The sequence below is a fragment of the Cryptomeria japonica genome, chromosome 8, assembly GCF_030272615.1.
Source record: "Cryptomeria japonica chromosome 8, Sugi_1.0, whole genome shotgun sequence".
In the NCBI taxonomy this organism is placed as follows: domain Eukaryota; kingdom Viridiplantae; phylum Streptophyta; class Pinopsida; order Cupressales; family Cupressaceae; genus Cryptomeria; species Cryptomeria japonica.
Window position 1 is genome coordinate 544,488,286 of NC_081412.1, and position 10,492 is coordinate 544,498,777.

A 10,492-nucleotide genomic window follows, 5' to 3' on the forward strand; every position below is an offset into this window, starting at 1 on the left:
TCAAAAATTAAAATTCACAATTTAATTTAAAATTTAAATCACTAAATTAAAATAAAGATATTTAATTATTTTAAATTATTAAACTAAAATAAAACTATTAAAAATATTTTTCAACCAACTTCCTACAATTACGTCTATTTAATATGATTGTTTGTTTAAAATATTCTCTCATTGGTTTGTGATCAAGTCAAAAATATTTGTTACAATTGCTTCTATTATTAAAATATATAGCCTTTTAATGAGTTGAAATACTTGTTTAATTACCAGAAGATATTTCAAGTGCAAATAATGTGTATATTACAATTTATTCTATCTTTGGCACATGAAGTTTTAAATTTGTTTATATATTACATCTAGCATGTTGCCAGACTTCTATGTCATGCTGTCACACTTAGCATGTTGTCATACTTCTATGGCATGGTGTTTCATTGCATACAAACATATATAACAACTTTAATTTATTTCCTATTAATTTATTGGATCACTTGCAAGTTTTATTATGGCACAATGTTTATTAATTTTAATGAATATGGAGTTGATTTTATTGAAGTGAATATAATGAGCACTCAAAACTGTAGAGATAATGGAGAGGAGTATAGGTGTTGTTGATCAATCACTTGTTTATTTTTTTAGGTTCTAACAAAATATATTAAGTGTGAGTTTGTACTTCACTATTAGTTGTAGGATAAAGAAGTCCACTAAACCAATGAAAAAGAATCAATTTATATAGAGTTTGAAGATGATAGAAATCAAACCAAACAATTCATAGTATTTACCTCTAAAAGATCTTCCTGAATAAATAATCTTACACAATAACCTTCTTCACTATTGTATAAAAATTCAAATTTTCAAAATACAGTAACAAAATGCAACTTTAAGTATATTAGATGTGGTTCAAGAATGTTTTAAGTGTATTTACTTTAGCACTCCCATCCTTGTTGGCTATCTCCTTTCACCCTACCTAAAAACTTGTTTAAATTATTAGAAGTATTAATTTTAAACACCTTCTCTTCCCTTGGAAGCAAGGTGAGAATTCGTAAACTAAATTGAAGTAAAATCACAAAGTAGAGAAAATCAATTTTGTCAATATTTTAGTGGGAAAATGTGCAACTTAACCTATCAAAATATTTACAGCACACAAAGTTGTTCGATGTTTCTGATTGCATTTACTTCATATTTAATATTGTTGGATTATGACAGCAATAAAATAATAAAACATAGAAAATAAAAAAGAAAACAAATCATATCTCAGTTTTTTAGAAAGAAAATAGTTTTATCTTTTAAAAGGAAATTTCTAATTTCTTTAAAGGAATAAAACAAGTTTTTTCTATCTTAAGTGATGATTGTTATCTTGAAGATATTATCTATATCTTGGTTGCCTTGAACGTAAAGTAAGAGTTGAGGATTGCAGATGTTATTGTAAATTGCAAGAGCAATTATTGGGATTTGTATAATTGCAAGAGCAATTGTTGGCATTTGTATAATTGCAAGAGCAATTATGATAGCAAGAACTGTGAAGCTTGTAACTGTTTTATCTGAGCAATAAATTTACCGATACCTTGCCCCGTCGATGTTTCCTTGATGTTTTGTCGAGGTTTTACTACTAAATCATCTTCTTATGTGTTGTTTTGTTTTTTATTTAATTTTGTGTATTTTTTCTTTACAACTAATTTGTGCTGCAATATTTTTATCTTCTTGGTTTATGCTTCCGCTTCCATAACAAGTGGTATCAGAGAGATTATTTTTGCAGTGACTGTATTAGGATTTGGTGTTGATTTTTGTAACACCAACTGACAAAGATTTTGAATGAAAGGTTTGAGGTGGAGAAATTTAATGGAAAGAATAGCTTTGAGCTATGGAAGCTTAAGATGCATGATTTGTTAGTGCAATAGGGATTGCACAAGGTGTTGGTAGGAAAGTCAAAGAAACCTACAGATATGTCTGATAAAGCTTGGGAAGATCTAGATATGGGAGCTCTTAGCACAAATCGGTTGTGTTTGGCAGATGAGGTTATTTTCAATATTGCTAAAGAGGTAACAACAATAGGCTTGTGGAGCAAGATGGAGAGTCTTTACATGACAAAATCCTTGAGAAATCGAATCTACTTGAAGAGGCAACTGTATAGTTTGCGAATGAGGGAAGGTATAAAAATTGGTGACCATTTAAATGTTTTCAATACTCTTATTCGTCAATTAACTAGTATGGGTGTATAAATTGAAGAGGAAGACAAGGTGGTTACACTATTGTGTTCATTGCCTGAATCCTGGAATCACTTAGTCACTCCTATTAGCTTTAGCACAACTGACACCCTTGAATTTGATTCTATTGTGGGGGTTTTATTGTCTGAAGAGGTGCGGAGGATGTCTAATACACAAATCTCCACACCAGAAGCAATGGTAGCTAGAGGATAGTCCATAGAAAAAGGCAAAAAGGGTAGAGGAAGATGTTGGTATTGCAGTAAATCAGGACATCTCAAGAAAGATTGTTGGAAGTGGAAAAAAGATAATAATGAATTAAAAAATGAAACAAAATTTTCTAAGACAAGTTCAGGTATGGCTGATGAAGTTTTGTCTGTTTGTGAATCTTACAAAATCATGAGGGATGGTTGTTTGATTCTGGTAATTCTAATCACATGTGTCCACATAGGAGTTGGCTTTCTACTTACCAACCTATTGATGGTGTTGTTCTTATGGGAAATAAGATTTCTTGTAAGACTATTGGGATTGGAAGCATTAAAATTAAAATGTTTGATAGTGTTGTAAAGATGTTAATAGGGGTAAGACATGTACCAAAACTGAAAAATAATTTAGTTTCTCTGGGAGTTTTGGATTTTGATGGTTATAACTTCTCCAGTCAAGGTGGAGTATTGAAAGTGTGAAAGGGCAGTTTAGTTGTTGTGGAGGCTACAAAAGTTTGAAACCTTTACAAGCTAAAAGGGAGTATTGAGTTAAATAAAGCAATGGTAGTATCTGATGAGCCTACTTGTCTATAGAAATTGGGTCATATGAGTCTGGAATGGCTAAAGATATTGTTAGAGAAGTTGAGGTGGAGTATGGCTTTCCTTGGTTTGCAAAAAAGGTTGTGAGTGGGCATGAACAGGTATTAGGTAAATTGTTGTCAAGGTGGAGATTGTTGGATTGTGACAACAATAAAACAATAAAACAAGAAAAAAAATAAGAAAAAAAATCATATCTCAGATTTTTACAAAGAAAACAATTTTATCTTTTTAAAGGAAATTTCTAATTTCTTTAAAGGAATAAAACAAGTTTTTTCTATGTTAAGTGATGATTATCATCTTGAAAATATTATTTATATCTTGGTTGCCTTGAAGGCAAAGTAAGAGTTGAGGATTGCAAATGTTATTGTAAATTGCAAAACCAATTGTTGGGATTTGTATAATTGATAGCAGCAACTGTGAAGCTTGTAATTGTTTTCTCTGAGCAATAAAATTACCGATACCTTGTCCCGTGGATGTTTCCTTGATGTTTTGTGAAAGTTTTACCACATAAATCAGCTTCTTATGTGTTTTGTTTTTCATTTAATTCTCTTTATTATTTCTTTAGTTAATTATTTCTTTATAACTAATTTGTACTGCAATATTGCAATATTTTAATCTTCTGAGTTTATGCTTCTGCTTCCATAACAAATATGGTGGTTTTCTTTTTCCACACTCTTGCAGACTCAGAGTAAGAAGAATTTATACTTTTCTTTTCATTACAGATGGTAAAGCTATAGTGCGATTTGCAATGCTTTCTAATTCTAAATTAATTTTGTTGATTAAGCAGGGGAAAGGATTGTAAGTAGTCTGGGCAAAGCAGTGGTGATAATTTGGTTTTTAGTAGTTTTAGTGTTAGCTTCGAGTTACATCGCCAGTCTGTCGTCAATGCTTACCGAGAGAGAAATCGTACCAAAGTTTGAAAGGCTTGAATCTCTCATCAACCAAAATTTGCCAATCGGGTATCACTGGGGATCTTTCCTAGACAGGTATTTGGAACAGCATCTGGGTATGAATAGAAGTTTGCTTCGCCCATACTCATCTGTACAAGAATACACAATTGCACTGAAGAAGGTACCCACCAATGGAGGGGTAACTGCCATATTTGACGATCAAACTATTTCTCAAAACGTATTTCTGTCAACAGGATGCAATGCCTATGCCAAAATTGGTCCTACGTACAGAACTGGAGGCTTTGCATTTGTATCTTGTTATTGAAGAGGGAAACGTCGAGAGAAATTACTTCTTTTTTTAATTTCATTTTTCTGGATTTTACTACAGAGAGAGATTAAGAGCACACATTTTTCCCTTCTCCTCAATTCATTAGCATGAAAGTCAAAGGAGCAAAATAGGGGCTTAACATGTAGGAAACTTCATAAGTAACCACCCCTTTCTCCTCTTTTCATCTTGCAAGTGTTTAAATATCTCAGTGTGCACAAAGGCTTTAGATTCCCTCTCTTAATTTTGTCATTTCAATATTTTAGTTGAAATTATCAGTATTTAATTATTTTTAGATTTTTGTTAGTTATATTATGGTTCGTGGATGCTTGTGTATATGATTTTTATTGGTTAAAAGCAATATTGTCCAAATAAAATTATAGTGGATGGATTCGATGAAGATACAATGTGCTGTATATTGACAAATGAGCTACTTAGAATACGTTTAAGGTTTCTCTTTCTCTCCTATTTCAATTTCAAATTATTTTTTACATTTTTACATTTTCATATTAAGTCCCCCCTCTCTTTCATATTCTCATTTAAACATATTTTTAGTAGGAAGAATATTTTCTAGATAAGGTCTTGTTGAGTACAAAAAGGCTAGAAAATGCAAATTAATATATCTTTCTTAGTCTGATCGAGAGGTAAGAACGAAGAGTTATTAAAATCTTAACACATTTAGGTGTAAGCATACTTTATATATTGCAATAGGATTCAATAGTTTGTTTTTTAACTATTGAATTCAAATTTGTTGCAATCATGACTGAAACCATAGTGCTTCAAATTGAATTATTGAATTTTCTACCTCCATTTAGATTTAAGAAAAATAACACAATAAATTTATTTAATTCTTAAAAGTGAGATTAATTACTGCCCAACTTTTTAATTTCCTTATTATATTTACTTTTTTCAATTATCAACACTTTATATTTATCTAAATTGATGTTTTTGTTTTTTTTAAAGCAAAAGTGGCATGCCACTAATATATTATTATATATTTTAAACTGATTCAAAGACTCAATGGGGAAAGAATCAGTAAGAAAACCCCAAATCCTTGCCATAATACAATTATCTGAAGTTCCAACAAGAAAACAAAGTTAAATGTGGAGATGCCAACATGGCTCATAACACCCACCATTTAACCTTATCCATACCCATTATACCCATACATCATAATGCCAAAACCCAATTCCCCTAAGCAACATAAAACCAATATGCCTGATACCTCATAATGCCTAAACCCACCCATTACAACATAATGCCTAAACCCACCCATTACAACATAATGCCAAAGTCTCTCAAAAAACAACTTAACCAACAATATAGCAAATAAGGCTAACAACATCTGGTGGCAAAAAATGAAGTACACCTTTTATACCTACAGGCCCACCAAATACGCATTTGATCCAAACTGATAGAGCACACAGAAGACCAAACTACCCGAAGAAGTGACAAAACCAACATTTGGTTCTTTTAATATCTTGCCGAGCCTGCATCACGTAATGTTATCACCTCCTTTATCGACGACCTAGGGGAAAACCATACACGATCGAGAAAGCTTGTATCCCATCCTGACTACTCAAAACATCATGCAATTTTGAGTATCAAAATTTTATACTAGCAAAATTGTGTCCCCTTTCGACCCTACTCCTCCATGGACATTGGCCCCCAAGTGCACATAGACCTCTAATTTCCCAGAGTTGTATCATTATAGGACACATTTTCAACCTCCTCCCAACCTATCTGCTGCAAATTCTGCCTTATCCCATCCTCGCTCTGACTTGGAATCAAATTTTTCTCACCAGAAGGTGACACATTCCCAAATGACCTCCCACCCTTAACATCCATCTCCACATCTGAACCCCTAGACCAAATTCCTTGCATCCCAGATGGACGATTGTCCAATTCCAGAATGTCTAGATTAGCATAAACCCTCACACAATTCGGCATGCCACCATATTATACATTTAACCCCACATTGTGCTAGCACCGAGAAATCAACATATACACATTTAAGCACAAACAGGATAATCGGTTTAATCAAGACTATGTCAGACCCATACTTTACCCATCAAACCACCACATCAAAGTATGATAACAAGCTTTGCATCGATGAGCTAGTGTGGCCACATTAATGAAACAACCAGCCTTAGTCCTAATTGAAGATAATTGACGCTATGAAACCCTGCACCCCCACAAACTACAGAAGGAAAATTCTAAGAACCAATTTAACAAATCTACACCATCACCTTATCCAAGATATTCTTCTCTTCATCCACTAAGACTTCCAAATGTCGAGGTAATTTATGATTTTGATCAACCTTTTTAACCTCCAAAAAATTCTCATCACAACCCCAATTAGCTAACCAATCTGCAATTTTATCGCCCTCCCTTAAAATATGAGAAAAACAATATTTTGTGAAAGAGTCAATAATTAACCAAATCTGAGCTAAAATATAAGAAATTTGCCATGAAGAATTTCTAGTTATGCACGAATTAATTATAGTTAGTGAATCTAAATTGATGTTTTTTAATTATTCTATTTATTTAATTAGTTTAACTTACTCAAATGAAAGTTGTACTAAAACTCTTACACTATTTAACAAATGTATTCCTCTAATACCTATAAACTAGGTGATATGCTTTTATGATAAAATAACATCAAGCCTAGGTACAAAGTAACTGAGATGGAAAGAACAAACGAGGAACTAAATTTAAAAGTACCAAAGTTGTAGTGTGCTCAAAAAATAATTCTTATTCAATTATATGGTGTAATCATATTTTGCTATTGAAAAATCCAATGCATTCTATTCATAAGCTTTATCAAAATAAATCTTAACTAGGAGGATATTTTGTCCTCATTGTCACACCCATTCAATAGTTTCCATGGATGCTAGAATAAGTTTATCTATAGTAAACCTCCCACCAACTAGTTTGTTTAGATCTAACTATCCATTTTCCTATATGTTTAATCCTTGTAGCTATAGATTTAGTAATGATTTATAAGAGGTATTAAGAAAAGTAATAGGATACCACCAAGAGATAGAGTCTTCATTATCCCCTTCAAAATTATTTTGATTGGGTCTTTATTAATATTAAAGGTCTTACACAAGATTTCTTCAAAGATTTCAAATATAATAGGCAAAAATATTCTTTAATATATTGTCATATTATTTTGATGGAACTAGAAAAAAACCACCATTAATCTTAGGGATTTTGTTCGAGTTCATTGAAAACATTTCTTGTTCAAATCCCTTCATTAACAGATTACAATCTAGAAACTTAATACATTTAGTATCCACCTTCTTGAGAATATTTTCTTTACTAACATATTCTTTTTCTACTATTTCAATTTCAAATTATTTTTTACATTTTTACATTCTCATATTAAGTCCCCCCTCTCTCTCATATTCTCATTTAAACATAGTTTTAGAAGGAAGAATGTTTTCTAGATGAGGTTACATAGTTTTTAAATTCTTGTTGAGTACAAAAAGGCTAGAAAATGCAAATTAATATCTCTTTCTTAGTCTGATCTAGAGGTAAGAAGGAAGAGTTATTAAAATCTTAACACACTTAGGTGTAAGCATATTTTATATATTACATTGGATTCAATAGTTTGTTTTTTAACTATTGAATTCAAATTTGTTCCAATCATGACTGAAACCACAGTGCTTCAAATTGAATTATTGAATTTTCTACCTCCATTTAGATTTAAGAAAAATAACACAATAAATTTATTTAATTCTTAAAAGTGAGATTAATCACTACCCAACTTTTTTATTTTCTTATTATATTTACTTATTTCAATTATCAAGACTTTATATTTATCTAAATTGATGTATTTTAATTATTCTATTTATTTACTTAGTTTAACTTACTCAAATGAAAGTTACTAAAACTCTTACACTATTTAACAAACTTATTCCTTTAATACCTATAAACTAGGTGATATGCTTTTATGATAAAATAGCATCAAGCCTAGTTACAAAGTAACAGAGATAAAAACAACAAATGAAGAACTAAACTTAAAAGTACCAAAGTTGTAGTGTGCTCAAAAAATAATTCTTATTCAATTATATGGTGTAATCATATTTTGCTATTGAAAAATCCAATGCATTCTATTTGTAAGCTTTATAAAAATAAATCTTAACTAGGAGGATATTTTGTCCTCATTGTCGCACCCATTCAATAGTTTCCATGGATTCTAGAATAAGTTTATCTAGAGTAAAGCTCCCACCAACTAGTTTGTTTAGATCTAACTATCCATTTTCTTGTATGTTTAATCCTTGTAGCTATAAATTTAGTAATGATTTTATAAGAGGTCTAAAGCAAAGTAATAGGATACCACCAAGAGATAGAGTCTTCATTATCCCCTTCAAAATTATTTTGATTGGATCTTTATTAATATTAAAAGTCTTAAACAAGCTTTCTTCAAAGATTTCAAATATAATAGGCAAAAAAATTCTTTAATATATTGCCATATTGTTCTGATGGAACTAGAAAAAAAACCACCATTAATCTTAGGGATTTTGTTAGAGGTCATTGAAAACATTTCTTGTTCAAAGACCTTCATTGATAGATTACAATCTAAAAACTTAATACATATAGTATCCACCTTCTTCAGAATATGTTCTTTACTAACATATTCTTGTATTATCTATATGTCTTTCGAATGAGAAACTTTTATAATAATTCTCTCATAATAATTTTGAAATAAGGCTTTAATCACTTCTAGAGTCATATGAATATAAATTGTATTATCTTCAATTCCATCAATATGCTATTTGTTAAATGTTTGTAATTTAGAAAATTGGATGAGTATTTGGAACCTTTGTCACTGTTACATGACTTTTTTCTAAGAGAAGATAAAGTTATAAAATAACCCTTTAGAATTAAAAGGGAGATAAATTAAAGGATTCTATGATCCTTTGGTTAATGAAGAGATTAATAAACAATATTAGTCAATACCCTTTAAAAAACAGATGAATAATTAAAAGGAAACTCTTGTGAAAAGGGTGTGATTGTTTGGAAACAACAACGTGAAAGGTTATATAAATCATTTCTATGAGACTCGCAATGGGACATGGAGATCACTGAAGGAAGAAGAAGAAGGTGTCTTGGTGGGCAATTGACATTATAGAAGGGGGCACACAGAGTGTGTCAAACTTAGGGTACAAATTGTGTTCTTGGAACCATCCTAGCAAGGGCTTGGGTAGTGGCACTTGTGTAGAACAACGTAGTATGCTTTATTCCTCCTAGATGTTCCATAGCCGTGGGGGCTAAGACCACTAAAGTCTTCTTATAGTGAGAATGAGTTTTCTAAGTGCCCAAGATTAGGATAAGTATTGGAAACCTTGATGATATAAGATATTGAGAAGGTTTTATATATGATTTGATAATGATATCGTTGAATTATGTGGCTATGTTATTTATTTTTTTGTGAATTGACAATGGACTTTATAATTTTTATCAAATTATTACATGTTCTAGTTACTTTGTCTATTCACATCTAATGTAATCTTATCACATCTTATAATTGATCTTAATCTTAATATATAATCTATTAATTATGTTGCAATTGCTTAATTTAGTCTTGGAAAAGGAGCTTAATGATTAAGTCTTTTTATTTTCTCACACTTTTAAATTACATCATGTTGTATGCCTATGCAGCATCAAATCATGAATTATAATACCTACTATTTGTAACTCCATACCTTTTGCAATATGATATAAAATATACAAATCTCAAGTTAATCATTAAACTCGAAACATTTCTTCTAATAACCTCAAATTGAATATATATATATATATATATAAATTGATTATCATATTTTAAAAATAAAAATTCAAAATTCATAAATTTTATTTATTTATTTTTCCCTTACCTTTTGTTTTATCTCGTGAGCATACTAAGATTATTGCAAACCCATATTAGGATGTGAAATTATAGTTCATTGAAACATCCTACATGTGCTTACCACAATAATATATGGCTATCTATATGACTTTTTGGACTCATAGACCCCACAAAACAAGGACCTTCACCTACCAAACAAAAGATGTATCTTTCGCTTTAAAGGACGTGAACTATTTTTTTTCCCCTTCACTAGTGGAGGAACTCATCTAAGATCTTTATGTATGGACACAGAATGCAGAATAAAAATAGAAATGAATGATAGAAACATGTCTGACCACTGCATTTTGCACAGTAAAAAAGGGTTTGATATTTCCAAGTACTTTTTACAACCATAAGAAGATGTTATAAAGAGAAGAGACGCA